A 15,505-nucleotide genomic window follows, 5' to 3' on the forward strand; every position below is an offset into this window, starting at 1 on the left:
AGCACTTGGGAAGTAAAGTAGAGGGTCAAAAATTTGAGGCTTGTCTGGATAGTCACCTTGCCTGACCTCATGTGTGTGTGTGTGTGTGTGTGTGTCTGTGTGTGTGAGAGAGAGAGAGAGAGAGAGAGAGAGAGAGAGAGAGAGAGAGAGAGAGAGAAGAGAGAAATGTATGTTGCAACCACCACCCCCCTTTTTCCTTTTTTTTTGCAGTTTAGACTACTACAAAAAAGCCACAAGTATGGACTGTGCACCTACAGATAATTTATAGGAAAGAATTCCGTAAATATAGAATTCACCAAAACTGAGAATCAATTGTCACTTCCTATTGGCTGTCCAGTGTTGGATATTACACACATGCAGGTCAGTCTCCTTATTAGCTCACAGGCGATTGATTCCACTAGGCTCTTTCCAAGGACCTAGCCATGGCTTAGGTCATCACCTGCCTCCATCGAGTGCTTCAGGTGTGGGCTGCATGTAAAAGGCTTGCCCACTGCTCCAGCTCTGTCTGTCATCCCGCATGTTCCCAGGAAGTCTCACCCTCTCACTTTCTTTCCTTTTCTGTGCCCCATCCTCTTCTCTGCCCTCATGGCTCTGCCCCGTCTGTCCTGCCTCTACCCCTTTTCCAGGTCCTCACTCCCCTCCCTTCCCCCAAATAAACCTCCTGTTACCAGGTCTGTGGCAGGGCATACTTTCTCAGGGGGAACCCCTTGGCATGGGCCTACCAGATGCCCCTTCACTGCATTTAGATTTCGTAACACTCCCTGCTTGAGACAAAGAAAAGCAACCTCCTCTTGAGGCTGCAGTGGGCTACAGTGCATAGCTCTGTGGATTTAGAAGGTACTCGCTCACCCCTCCCTTCTCTTTCTATAGGCCCAGGGCTTGATTATCTGCAACGTCTGTACCGGCTAAGGTGTCTCGGCAGTGCCAAATGCTCTCGAAGTAAAGAACCTAAGATGTTTAGGAAGCAGACCAATTTTATCCACCAAGTATCGGCTAGCTGACATTTGCATTAAACACTGTGAGTGTGTGTGTGTGTGTGTGTGTGTGTGTGTGTGTGTGTGTGTGTTTACATGTGTGGCATATGCACATATGCATGCATACATGTGAAGGCCAGAAGAGGACATCCAGTGTCCTGGTTTACCATTCACTACCATGTTCTCACTGAACCTGGAGCTAAGTTGGCAGTCAGCAAACTGCAGGAACAGAGCTATGGCCACAGGGCAACTCAGTTGTTCTTACCTTTTTGGGTGGGTACACAGAATTAGAACTCAGGGCCTCCTGCTTACCCAACAAGCTCTCTTATCCACAGAGCCAGCTCACCAGCCCCAGAGGCCCATTTTAATGCTTTCCTACCTACTCCATTAGTTTCTGTAATGCCTGCTTGTCACAGACACCTGACAGAAGCAACTTAAGGGAGGCAGGTTCATGCTTTAAAGAAATACAGTCCATCGGGTTTGGAGATGCAAACCCGGGGATGGTCATCTATGGCACCTGGAGCTAGCCATGTGGCCCATGTTACATCTTGTTACGTCAAGAATCACAGAGAGGGGCTGGAGAGATGGCTCAGTGGTGAAGAACGCCAAGTGTTCTTCCAGAGGTCCTGAGTTCAATTCCCAGCAACCACGTGGTGGCTCACAACCGATTGTAATGGGACCCGATGCCCTCTTCTGGTGTGTCTGAAAAGAGTGACAGTGTACTCACATACATAAAATAAATAAATAAATCTTTTAAAAAAATAAAAAGAAGAAGGGGAAGGGGAAAGGGAAAGGGAATGGGAAAAAGAAGCAGGAGCAGGAAGAGGAGGAGGAAGAAGGGCAGAGGAGGACTAGGAAGAGGAGAATCACAGTGAGAAAGCTGAGGTCAGAGGTCGAGCATGGGCATATAGTCAGGTTTTGAACTAGCCTCTAATTAAGCCAGGCCCACCTACAATAGGGTTTTTCTAAAGGAAATAATAAGCCCACTACTGAGCTGATTAATATCTAATCCCTAATAGATACCCCAAGTGCTGAGATTTCAGAAGAATGTCAGGTACCATAATCCTTATTTTCCTAAAAAAAAAAAAAAAAGTTTACAGTCCCATGCTACCAGGCTATGCAATATCAAAAGGCTACGTATGACACAAACCCCTACCCCTAAGTAGGTATTCCTGACCCCCCATCCCCACCCCCCACCCCGTCCCACTTGACCTACTCTTTTGAGACACACATTAACAAGATCTCTTCCTTTGGGAATCAGGGACGGTCTGACTACAAGCAGACTGCAAGCAGCTCATCAGCCATGGGGCTGGAAAGCTCCCCCCCTTCCACTGAGCTCTATAAGGAGGGACCACGTTCCACTCTGCCTCACGGGCCTGAACACACCTCAGAACGCCCACCATGCTCCCATCTGTCCATGGCTCTTCTAGTAAGTCCCTTCCCCTAAAGGACACTTTCCCTTCCGTGTGGTCTTGAACCCCATTCCAGAAACCTCAAGCCCATCCTTAACCCTCAAAAGACTCTCTTCCTCCAAGAGGAATAGCCTATGTCTACATGTCAAAATGTCTACTTGTCAAAGACAACTTAAGGAAGGGTTGAAAGGGATCCATGATCAGAAAGGGAAGGCAGCTGGAACTTGAGGTGGCTGTTCACTTTGTACCCACATCTCAGAAGATGCAAGCTCAGGCCAGGCTACAATGTTTCAAGTCCACCTACACCCATCTCCCCCCACCCACCCACCCAACACACCCCAACCCCAGCCACACCCTGACCCACTTTCTCTACAGAGGCTCAGTGTCCTAAGTTTCCAGAACGTCCCAAAATAGCTCTACCAGATGGGGACCAAGTAAGCATTCACAACATGAGTCTGTGGGGGACACCACATTCAAGCCATAACCAATTGCTATACAAAAGAATTTAGCTGTCCTTAGATAGTCTTCTCGATTCCAGGAGAGAAAGAGAGAGAGAGAGAAAGAGAGAGAGAGAGAGAGAGAGAGAGAGAGAGAGAGAGAGAGGAGCTACACAGAGGAAGAGGGGAAAAAGCCGACTTGTCTGGAAAGGCACAGACCATCAGACAGCAAGTTTGCCTGGAGGGAGTTCATGGAGTCAAGTACTGGTGTTGAACCCTACACTGCACAGTCATCATCTTTTGGCTTTTCTCAGGCCATTCATTCACCAAGTAGACAAATACCTGCATTTTTGTAGATAAAAATGAATGCACAAGAAACCATTTCCAAAGATAGATGACTGTCCTTTTTCCTTCAGCAAAGTTTAAAAAGGTAAAAATTATCATATTATGGGCACAGTGGTCATGGAGAGAAAATGAGACCACCGCTCAACAGGGGAAATTGCTCTCCTTGCTTGGGAATGTTTTAGCATTAAATTAACTCTCCTATCTCCCGCCTGCTAATAGGAAAGCTTTCACCTCCCTGTCAGGCAGGGGATCCGGATTTGCATTTAGATGGAGCTGTTGTAAAGATGGCCCCCACCGTCCAGCATGGAGGCCTCCCTGTTTACAATAGCAGCTGTGTGATAAAAGGATTATTCCACAAGTGCTGGCATGGCCAGTTTGGATAGGATTGGAAGCCTGAATTGGGGAAGGCTGTCAACTGAATCGGTCACTCATGGGAAGAGATGGCTCCTGCCAGGAAGTGTGTGTGTGTGTGTGTGTGTGTGTGTGTGTGTGTGTGTGTGTGTGTGTGAGAGAGAGAGAGAGAGAGAGAGAGAGAGAGAGAGAGAGAGAGAGAGAAAGCTAGCTCAATCTCCCTGATGTTTGTAAGACCAAGCAGTGTGAGAGTTGGATGCTAGTTTTAAAGTAAGTGAGTGAGTGTGTGTGTGTGTGTGTGTGTGTGTGTGGGTGGGAGGGAGAGAGAGAGAGAGAGAGAGAGAGAGAGAGAGAGAGAGAGAAAGCTAGCTCAATCTCCCTGATGTTTGTAAGACCAAGCAGTGTGAGAGTTGGATGCTAGTTTTAAAGTAAGTGAGTGAGTGTGTGTGTGTGTGTGTGTGTGTGTGTGTTCTATAGCAAGCCACGCACACTAGAACAGGCATGAGGACTTGGTTTGATCTCCAGAACCAGTGTAACAACAAAATTCCAGTAGTCCCTGCACTGGGGTGAAGGTGGAGAGCAATGCCTGGGGCTCCCTGGCTGGGCCAGCTAGCTTCACTTGATAAGCTTCCAACCAGTAAGAGATCCTGTCTCAGAAGCCAAGGTGGATGGTGCCTGAAGAATAAAACGCAAAGTTTCCCTCTGTCCTTGACACACACACACACACACACACACACACCCATATACACGTGTTCACCTGTACAAACGTGAACATATACACACTCAAAAGAGGGATATGTTAACACATACACAAGAATTGTTTCCCTCCATTTTCCCTTCATGCAGAAAACATTTAAGAGAAGTTTAATTTAAACTCATTGGGTACATTTATAAATAATGGTTCCTCATTTATCAGTCCTTAGCCTTCATTTAAACAGTCCCACCTTGGGGCCCGAGAGGTGGCTCGGCAATGGGAGCACTTGCTGCTCTTTGCAGAGGAGCTGGGTTTGGGTCCCAGCATCCGTGTTGGTGGCTCATCTTGGGATTCCAGCTCCAGGAGATCTGAGATGTTCACCTGTTGGTGCTACTTGTCCTCCAGCTGCACCAGTCGCACCGCACCGGCTGCACCAGCCGCACCGCACCGGCTGCACCAGCCGCACCAGCTGCCACACAAAGCCCCCTGAGAGAGAGAGGAAAGCTGGGCCGAGAGAGGAGGGGAAATGTCAAGGAAAAGAAATCAGAAGTCTTTTTCTTGCCTGTGTCATGCTTGATTTGAATTTCTCCCAAGGCTCACTTTCTTACTCTCATGCCAAATGACCTGGAAAGCTTTGGCACTTCCTGGGGAGACTTTTGGCTGTCCTGAGACAAGTTTTCTCTGTTGTTCCAGACACAATGAAAGGGAGAAAGGCTTGGGGAGGGCAAATGAGAGAAAGCTGGCTGAGGAACAACATGGAGGCTAGACAGATTTCTGGTCAGAAACTCACACTGAGATGGAAGGAATTGGAGGGACAGAATGTTGTTTTCTTACGTGTGTGTGTGTGTGTGTGTGTGTGTGTGTGTGTGTGTGTGTGTGTGTCTGTGTCTGTGTCTGTGTATGTGTCTGTCTGTCTGTCTGTCTGTGTATCTGTGTCTGTGTATGTGTCTGTGTGTTGGGGGAGGCTATGCATCCATGTGTGGTGTACATGTCTGTCTGTCTGTCTGTCTGTCTGTCTGTCTGTGTGTCTGTGTATGTGTCTGTCTGTGTATCTGTGTCTGTGTATGTGTCTGTGTGTGTTGGAGGAAGGCTATGCATCCATGTGTGGTGTACGTGTGTGTGGGGTGTGTGTGTGTGTGTGTGTGTGTGTGTGTGTCTGTCTGTCTGTCTGTCTGTGTATGTGTCTGTCTGTGTATCTATGTCTGTGTATGTGTCTGTGTGTGTTGGGGGAGGCTATGCATCCATGTATGGTGTACGTGTATGTGTGTGTGTGTGTGTGTGTGTGTGTCCATGCATGTAGAAGCCTGAGGTTGATGCTAGGAATTGTCTCAGGTTGCTTTCTATCGCTGTGATAAAACATCGACCAAAAGCAACTTGAGTAAGAAGGAGTTGTTTCTTGGCTTACAGGTTACTGTCCATCCCTGAGGGAACACAAGTGTCTTAGTTAAGGTTTCTATTGCTGTAAATAAAACCCATTGATCAAAATCAACTAGGGGGAAACGTTTTATCTCAGCTTACACCTCTCTGGCTACAGACCATTACTGAGGGAAGCCAGGGTAAGAAACCCAAGCAGGACAGGACCCTGGAAGCAGGACCTGGTGTAGAGGCCATGGAGGGGTGCCGCGTACTGCCTTGCACCACATAACTTTCTCAGTCTGCTTTCCTATAGTTCCCAAGACCACCTGCCCAGGGTGGCACTGCCCATCATGGGCTTCGTTCTCCCAGGTCAATCATTACTGCATAAAATCTTCCCACAGGGTTTCCTACCGGCCGACCTGATGGAGACTGTTCCTTAATTGAACTGCCCTCTTCCTGGGTGATCCTAGATTATGTCAAGTTGCCAGAAACTAATCAGTATAGGAATCGTTCTCAATCTCCCTTCCATCCTATTCATTTGAGGCAGAGTCTCTCAATTAAGCCCAGAACCGAGTTGTATGACTAGTCTTGGGCTATAGGGTTCCCCTGTCTCTGCCTCTGAGGCTAGAATTATAATTGGGTTTTCAGGCCCACCCTGGATTTATGTAGGTTCTGGGGAATCCAAATTCAGGTTTTCAATTTGCTTAGACAGTGAGCCTTTTCTACTGGCCAAAGAACCAGAATATTCTAAAACAGGAACTACGACGATGCTCACACCAGCTCCTGGGCATGGAAATGCATTGCGAGTCAGATGCCATGCCAAGAATGTTACACGTAACTTCGAACTTCACAGTGGCCACAATAAAGCAGGCTCTGTTGCTACCCTTAGTGACGGGCAAGTTAAGACTAGGCAAGAGGAGATCATTTGTCCTGGTATTTCAGATACCACAGCCTGAGATGCAGGAACTATTGTACTGCCTAAATGACTAAATGTAATAGCTTTGAAATGTTGAAATGGGCAGAAAACACAAAAATATCATGGGGTAGATTTTAAAGATTTATTTTATTATTTTTAAGTGTGTGTGTGTGTGTGTGTGTGTGTGTGTGTGTGTGTGTATACACTTGTGGATACAGTACCCAAGAAAGCCAGAAGAGGGCATCATATCCCTATGGAGTAGATAGATCTTGCTGAAGTTGGAATCACAATTAGGTAGTTATAAACTAGCTGCCACACAAAGGAGCTGGGGACTGAACTCTGGTCCTCTGTAAGACCAGCACCTGTTTTTAACTGATCAACTGTCCACTCTCTTTAGTTATTAAATATTTATTTCTGTGTGCCGTTTGGGTATCCGTGTATCCGTGCATGCAGGAGCCCAGCACAGTGACTCACTTCCTTCCCCTCTTTCCCACGTTCTTCTAAAATGGCCCCGCCAGGCTTCGGTGAAGCATTTTAGACAGGAGCCAGTGGGAGATATTCAAAGCCTGACACTGCCTGACCACTCGGGGAAGTATTATTGTCTGACTCTGTCATGAACTCTGGCCTCCCTTTCAGGTCCTTCCCTGAGAAATGAAGAATTTCATTTGCTGCTGTTGAAAGTGCTCGAAGCAGAGAGCCCTCAACAAGTACTTCATTCGGGGCTGGGAGAGGGTTCCCTGCATCGAGTGCTTGCTCTGAGTTTGAACGCCAGAAACCATACAGAAATGCTAGGTATGATGGCACACTGGAGATGTAGACAAGAGAGCCCTGGGGCTCGCTGGCCAGCCTAGTTCCAGAGGAGTTAAAAGACTCTGTCTCAAGGAGAACAACAAAGGAGGCAGACAGGAGATGCTCAGTGGGTAAAGGCATTTGCCACTGAACCTGATGACTCGAGTTCAATTTCCAGAGTCCACACAGTGGGAGAGAACCAGCTCCTTCAAGCCGAGCTCCACAATGTACCATGGCATTGTGGCCTGCTTACACACACACACACACACACACACACACACACACACTCACACACACACACAAGGCACACATGAGGAACAGGAGAACATGTATGGCTCTCCAGAGGCAGGAATGTGGGGACCAGCAGACAGTACAAGAATGAGTGTCTCAGGGATGAAGCCACCAACAGTATGGACAGGAGCAGAACAGAGTGGGGACAGTCACAGATCAACTCAGTCACAGAGGCACGTCCGCTGCCATGGGCCTTACAATGGATTATCGGATTCCTTCTGGCTCAGGGATGTTGCCTTCTGGCCTGGAGCCCACACTGCCTCTTTCTAAACCACATCCTCGAAGGCACAAGCTCAATGGAATGAAAGCAAGATGTGATTTTTCCAAAATCGGATTTCCTAACAACCGAATGGCGAGTCGGGGACCAGCATGAGGAGGCGCTGTCGCCTGGTGACTTTGGAATGGAGCCCAGGAAGGGGAATGGGAGGGCGTGTGTGAGGGCCTTTTCCTGGGAAATGAGAGTAGCCCACTTGCTAGCTCCTCCCTGAAGCAGGCACCAGCTCCTCCCAGCAAGCAGCTCAGGAGCTCACACTCCCTTCCTGTATGTTCAGAGCTCTTCCGGGTCTCATATCCTGGGATTCTGATTGGCCAGTTCACAGAAATGTGTGATTTCTTTCCAAGGGACACAAAAACAACGTCTACCCTTTTTCCCCAGGGTCCCAGTGACAAATGGAGGCCCGATTCCACCAAAATTCACAATGGTAACCAATGACTTTTGGGCGGTCATGCAGAACATAGCTGAGAGGTTGCTTATATGGGTACGGGTCCCTAGCCTATCCCTGCAGCCAAACAGAGGGAGCTCCTCTTCCCTACTCCTCCCTGGCATATACACCCCTGCCTTTTCCCCAGGGCACAGGCAATTTAGGCAGAGTTGTGTACAATAGGTGGTGGGGAGCAGCTACTCAGGTGAGAGTCTCATGACCCTCCAGTCCTCCATGAGGCAGTATAAACAATCAACAAGCCCAACTAGATGATCTTTTATTGGAGGGTCTCAATAGATCCCCATAAGATAGCTATTGCTTTGCTCCAAGGACAATCAGGACAAATGTGATGACCTGGGAGGTCAACCCTCGTAAAGTTTGTTTAGATAAAGAGCGTATCAGAGGAAGAGCAAAGCAGCTTAGGACAGCACAGCCAGTCCCTGCCCTGCGCTTGGCTGTAGCGTTCATGGGATTTGCATGTTGTGCGTGAGTGTATTGTGCATGTGTGTATTGTTCAGATTTTGCATATGTATAGGTGCACAGGGATGTGTGTATGAGTGTATATGTGTTGTGCATGTGTGTATGTGTGTATATTTTGCATGTGTATAGATACACACAAGGGTATGTGGGTGTGTTGTGCATGTGTGTATGTTTTGCGTGTGCATGGATATACATGAGTGTGTGTATATGTGTGCATATGTGTGTGTGCATGTGTGTGTATGTGTGCGTGTGTGTGCACACACATGTGTGCATGTGCGTGTGCGTGTGCACGTGTGTGCGTATGTGTGTGCACGTGTGTGTGCATGCGTGTGTGCGTGTGTATGCATGTGTGTGTATGTATGTGTGTGCACATGTGCATGTGCACGTGTGTGCACGTGTGTGTGCATGTGTGTGCACGTGTGTGTGCGTGTGTGTGCACGTGTGTGTATGTGTGTGTGCACGTGTGTGTGTGCGTGTGTGTGTGTGTGTGCACGTGTGTGTGAGTGTGTGTATGTGTGCGCGTGTGTGTGTTTGGATATGGAGACCTGAGGCTGATGGCAGAATCATCTTTAATCACTCTTCAAACTATTCAATGGGGCAGGATCTCCGAACCAAAGCCAGATCTCACTGATATGGCTCGTCTCCCTGGCCAACCTACACTGGGGATTCCTTGGTCTCTGCCTTCCAAGGCTGGGTCACCTTCCAAGGTGGGTCACCATGGCCACTTGGCATTTACATGAATTTCTGGGGATCTGAACTCCAGTTCTCAGTACTCAAGCAACCACTCATGCACTCAGCCATCTCCCAGTCCATTTTTTCTTTATTGAGACAGTCTCTCACTAGGATCATAAGCACTTATACGTGCACATGCATAGACCACACACACACCCATGCACAGTGCACACCTCCTCCGTGTGCACACGCAAGAACATCCTAATCCTTAATGGAAGTCTACCGAGAAAGGGCTAGCCATCTGATGCCCCTGGCTCACAGGCTGGCTGGACCCTCCATCACATCCTGCTGCATTGCAGAGGCATCCCATCTAAACCAGCCACATCCTACCCTGTCACACTGTGCAGACAGACCTGACAGATGGGTCCTGTAAAAATCAAATTTCCCTCCAAATCTTAGTTCTTCCCCGCAGCAGCAGGGTTTAAATGTACAATGCGGTTACCCCTGCTGGTCAGGCACTTCCTGGTTATGTTCTAAGTTGATGACACTTGCAGTGCCATATATCATGGCTTCATGTCCCGAAGAGCAGTGAATAGAGGAGATGGCCTTTTAAGAATCACACCTCCCACTGTGTCTTCAGTACTTTGCAATATTTCAGAGTACAGGACAATGGGCCTTTAGCCACGAAAACCAATCCAAAATGACCCTCCTAGCCCACATAGTAGACATTATACCATGTATCCATTATTTGAGAATATGAATACAATCGACTATGAAAGAATTAAAATAGGGCAATTATTTGAGATATGTGTGGTTTGCATCAGTCTCAGCACCTAAAATGGTAGAAAACATTATTATTATTATTTATTATTATTATTATTATTATTATTATTATTATTTTGGTATTTCAAGACAGGGTTTCTCTGTATAGCCCTGGCTGTCCTGGAACTCACTTTGTAGACCAGGCTGGCCTCCAACTCAGAAATCTGCCTGCCTCTGCCTCCCGAGTGCTGAGATTAAAGGCGTGCGCCACCATGCCCGGCTAAGGTAGAAAACATTATTAAACTATCCGGGCATGTAACTTCAGATAACTACGATGCTGCAGCAGATGGATCTCAAGATCAAGGACTGGCTGGGCAACAGAATGAGTTTAATATAGTCATATAGTAAGAAATCTTGTCTCAAGTCAAAAGCACAGGAAGGGCTAGAGATGGGGGGCATGCTGGGGGTATACAGGAGGGGGGAATGGGGATAGGTATGATCATATTTCATTATATATATATGTATATATATATGAATTTCATATATATATATATATATATATATATATATATATATATATATATATGAAATTTCCAAGAACAAAAGAAAAACTTTTAAATGATTTGAAGTCTCACTGCCATGCTATGGTACAGCGTCTAAATTGCAAGCAATACATTAAAAACAGGGTGGGGACCAGACGAAGGGGCACTTGGATATCACAGTGACAGTGACTGCTTCCAGCCATGCTGTCTGTATGGCACAGCAAACCTATCCACTTTAATTCTGAACAGGGAGCACTGATTAACTGCCAGGTTCTCCAGCCCTTTAAAGTCTGCTTTTAGACTCAAAGGTCTGACATTTCGAAGCACAAACATCATGGGTCTGCATATCATGGCCCCAAGTGTGTTTGTTTGTGAGGTAGCTGCGATTCCAGACACGTCAGCAGTCCCCCAACAAAGGGAAGCGCGGGAAGAGATGTCTTTCTAGTCGAAGGTTCCCATTCCCTCAGTGGTTCCTGAATCCACTCTGTTCTCAAGGGGCTCAAGAATGTGGGTCCACACTCTGTTCTGCTTATGAAGTCAATAGAAGCAGGACCTTTGCTTGGCCCCACGGCATCATGGCAGGCCTGGTTCATTTCTACCTGGGAGCTGCCAGTGCTGGAAGCAGCGAGGTGGAATCCATGGTTCTTTCAAGGGGAAGTTTTCTTGTCAGGTGCTCCAGCCATGAGATTTCAAAGGGATTCTAACTTTAAAGGCCTAATTTAGAGACAGAGGCAAGAGCTCAGGTGGTAAAATGCATGGTGGGTAGGAATGAAGACCTGAGTTCCACACCCAGAGCCCACACAAAAATCCAGCTGTGGTGGTGCACAGCCATAATCCAGTACTGTGGAGACGCACACAGGTGGATCCCCTGGGCCTGCTGACGAGTCAGGGGGAAGCAGTGAACCCTAAAAGTCAGTGGCAGATGCTTTCTCAAAACTTAAGGTGAGAAGGCTGGGGAGCCAGCTCACGATGTAGATAGCGCTTCCTATGTAAGCAGAGGACCTGGGTTTGGATGTCCAGGATCCACAGAAAAAGCCAGGTGTGGTGCATATCTGTAACCCCGGCACCACAAGAGAGGGAGACTAGCAGATACGGAGAGCTCATTGGCCAGCCAGTCTAGCCAAAATGACAAGCTTCGGGTTCAGTGAGAGAGACTGTCTCAAAAAGTAAGGTAGAGAATGATAGAAGACACTTAACACTGACCTCTGGACTCCACATGAGTACACACGTGCGCGCACGTGCACGCACACACACACATACACACATACATACATACACATACATACACACACACACACACACACACACACACACACACACACACGCACCCTAAGAATTAAACCTGTGTGCTGTTGCCTCTCTTTGCCCATAAGGCTTCTGTGCTGGGCCCCTAAAAAAAACAGACAGATCTCAGAACTCTTCTCTTTGCAGAGATGTGGCAGTCAGTTATCTTGGTAATAAAAGTAGCTGACGTTTACTGAGCACTTACCAACTACTGAATTCCTTTCATGTGGTATCAGCTGTAGCCAGTCCAGAAATCAGAGTTGGTGCCAGGGAGGGCAATACAGAAAGTAAACATGAAGAGAGTGCGTACAAACGTGTGGGAACAAAGTGAGACTTCCCAGGGACTAAGGACCCCCGCCCAGTACTAGGAACGTCAGGGGGAGACTGCCTCTTCTGGCTTTTCTGCATTTGACACTCAGGGAAACCCAGAGCAACTGTGATCCTAGTAACAGCTGCTCACTGCTCCTTTGATATAGCCTGACCCTCCTGCCTTAGTCTCGGGAGGGACACTGTCATCATTTAATGACCCCCACCTAATGCTCTCCTAGAGTGAGTTTGGTTGTTTTGCTTTGGTGCCAAAGCTTTGACAGGAAAAGTGTGGTGTGGCACCCTCCCACCAAAACCCGAAGGCAGTGAACAGAAGTCATCTTTGGTACTTCCTGCTTTGCGTGGAGTAGATGCTCAATAAACACTAGTTGGATTCATTCATGAATTAGTGGTAGACTGTGCCGTTTCATTATTCAGAAGTAGGGAAAAAACATTATTCTGACTACCTTACAGGTTCAAAACACCTACATAAAATTACACGTTAAGGAAATGGAAAATTAGGGCTGAAGAGATCACTCAATTGATAGTCATTTGTGTGCAACTCGGGAACTTAAATTTGATCCCCAGAACACAGTTGGACAAGAATCTCTAATCCCAGTGTCCCCTCCCAGTAGATAGAAAGCTGAGACGAGAGAATCCCTGGAAACTCATGAACCATTTAGCCAGACCTAGACATCAGCAAGCAATAAAGGGACCTGTCAAGCAAAAGGGGAGGGCAAGCACTGACAACTTCCTGTCGTCCTCCTCTCACATGTTATGGGCACATGGCCACACCTACACACAAGAACATGCACATACATTCACATATTCATCCATCCCAGACAAATAAACACGTTAGGCCTGGGGAGAGAACTCGATGCCCTACAAGCACGAGAGCCCTGTGTTCAACCTTCAGAACCCATGTTAAAACTAAACAAATAAACAAACAAAATCAGGAATGGTGGTAAGTATTTGTAATTGTAGCACGGGGCAGGTAGAGACAATCTCTGGGGGCTTGCTGGACACCCAGCCTGCATGAATTGATGAGCTCTAGGCTAGTGAGAAACTCGGTCTCAAAACCTAATGTAGGCCTGGTGGTAGCTACACATTCCTCGCTTCCCACCCCAGTGTTCTGGGTTTCCTGAATGAAAGACACACGCGCACGCGCGCGCGCGCACACACACACACACACACACACACACACAGAATTATATTTTAATATGCTTTAAACAGCTCAATGGCTGGGCCACTCCCAAGCCTCCGGGTGCCTAACACCTCCCCTCTAATATTCCCGAATTAGTACTTACTAGATTCTGTACTCCGTGGTTGATGCCCTAGACCCAGTTGGGGGTGGGAGGTCTGGGGTCACTCTTCCCCAGCTCTTACATGTTTGCTGTCTCTCTGTCCTTTACATCTCAGGTGTAGTAGCTACTCCTTTTCAGGCATGGCAGCTAACTCCACTCTTCCTTTCTCCGTCCCTAGCCTACTGGGAACCGAGGTTTCCAACACATGATGTTGGGAAAGGGGGGACATCAAACATCTACACTCGCTCTCTCAGCCTCTCTCAGGCACTAGGTTTGCAAGGATGGGCCACAATGCCAGGCAAAGGAATCCTTCAATACACCAGTGCTTAATTTAAACTTGTATGTGTACATGGAACACTCTGGACCAGGAGTCCAAATGAACCTTTCTCCTTTAAGTTGTTTCTGTCATGCATGTAGTCACAATGACAGGAGGATTTGACTTTTTAAAAAAGTGTTCTTTTTCTGATTACTTATTTGTTTTTCCATTGATTTGGAGATACTGTCTCATGTATCCAGGGCTAGCTTCAAACTCTCTAGCTGAGAATGATTATGGCATTCTGATGTTCCTCCCTTGAACACCTACATGCTGGGCTTCACTGTGTCCAGTTTGCACAGTGCTTAGTGAAACCCAGGGCTTCCTAATACTCCAAGCAAGCACTCTACGAGCTGAGCCATGGCCCCTGGCCTCAGTGATGAAAGAGTTAATGTACCACGGCTAAGCCAATTTTTTGCTCAGGCCTTCTTGATTCCCTGTGCTTTGATAGAGAGTCTCTGTGTGTGCGTGACTTCTACATCATTATTCCCGAACGCAGGTATGTTTCCAAGGGCTTGATACCCAAGGCAGCTAATGTTCTAAAGAGGTTTACGTTGCTCAAGTTTGGAAGTTCAAAGGCCCAGCACTGACATCTGATTAATTTCTGATGGAGCAGTCCTGAGACTGTTCACGAGAGTCACCAAGCATGTGTGTGACCATCTGGCCCTCTTCGTACAAACCCACCAGGGTTCAATCTCTACAGCTCCATCCTAATGCTGTCATCCAAATGTAATCTCTTCCCAAGTTCCACCAGCTTTCCACCCCCTTAATACCATTGACATGTGACTTGAGGATTAAACTCCGGAAGGAGTTCCAGGAGACTTTAAATTATAGTATTGGCACCCTTCCTGTGAGCATTCTCAGGGTCTTCATGGCAGCTAACCCTAGGCATAGCTCCTTCTGCCTTCCTTCTCTCCTCACCAGTCACCCATGGGTAAAAATCTCAGAGAGAAGTCAGCAGCTGACCAGAGTGATGGGATTGTAACAGACATAGACAGTTGACTCTCCACACATCACAGAACCAGTGACTTTTCACATTGCTGTGACAAAACGCCTGACAGAGACAATATAATGAAGAAAAGGTTTTATTTGGACTCAGAGTTCTGTAAAGTATAGTCCACTATGGCAGGAACAGCACGGCGGCTGGCTCAGTCAGTCCATGGTGGGGGAATTTTGTGCCAGTTTCTCAGTGAAGTCAACCAAGAATCAGGGAGCAAGATTGGAACCAAAGATGGCATGTCCTTCAAAGCCTGACTCTGATAGCCTATGACCAACCAGCTAGATTCCATATATTTTAGTTTCATTGCCTTTCAGAATAGAATGAGCAGCTGGGAGCCACGTGCTCAGATACATAAGCTTTGTGGAACATATTTTAAATTGTTTTATAAATGCTAGATCCTAGTTGCTTATTCTTATCTCACAAAGAAGTCTGTCTGTACAGCACTTTCATTTGGATTGAGACATTCCCTCCTGGAGGAAAGAAGAAGGCTAGTAAGGTTTAAGACATGGGGGAAACTTACACATCCCAGGAAGATCCTGAAACCTAATAGATTTATAAGAGCCCTCTCATACCTCC

This window comes from Mus pahari, chromosome 23 (assembly GCF_900095145.1).
Source record: "Mus pahari chromosome 23, PAHARI_EIJ_v1.1, whole genome shotgun sequence".
In the NCBI taxonomy this organism is placed as follows: domain Eukaryota; kingdom Metazoa; phylum Chordata; class Mammalia; order Rodentia; family Muridae; genus Mus; species Mus pahari.